Raw genomic sequence first — 508 nt, 5'->3', positions numbered from 1 at the left:
CTTGACTTGCCTGACTCTGCTGAGGAGTCTCAGAGGCTCTGGCTCGAGTATGGGCCGCTCGATTAGCAGCTTGACATGCCTGACTCTGCTGAAGAGTCTCTGAGGCAGTGGCTTCGGCATGTCAATTGTAAGACGTCCCTCAGATTGTTCACAAGTCTCAGCTGATCTGGCTTGTGCATGTCTTACTCTGTCAGCAGTAAGACGTCCCTCAGAATGTTCTGAAGTCTCAGCTGATCTAGCAGCAGCATGTCTGGCCTGATCAGCGTGAAGCCGAGCCTCTCTGTGCTCCTCAGTTTCAGCAGCTCTCTGTTCCTTTTACCGGGAAGCATTGGAAGGTTTGCTTCCAAGTCTTGTAAGTTTTCTTGGGGGCATTCTGTTATGAAAAAGGAAAAAATAAGTTTACTATATAGAAATGAGTGTGTCTGTCTGTCTGTGGGGGGGGTGGAAAGGGAGAGAGCTGGGGGGGAGAAAGGGAGAGAGCGGGGGAGGGAAAGGGAGAGAGCGGGAG

The sequence above is a fragment of the Somniosus microcephalus genome, chromosome 4, assembly GCF_052327205.1.
Source record: "Somniosus microcephalus isolate GS21.2 chromosome 4, FLI_Smic_1.0, whole genome shotgun sequence".
Classification (NCBI taxonomy): Eukaryota; Metazoa; Chordata; class Chondrichthyes; order Squaliformes; family Somniosidae; genus Somniosus; species Somniosus microcephalus.
The sequence above is the reverse complement of the archived record's forward strand: the minus strand, read 5'-3'. Positions refer to the sequence as shown.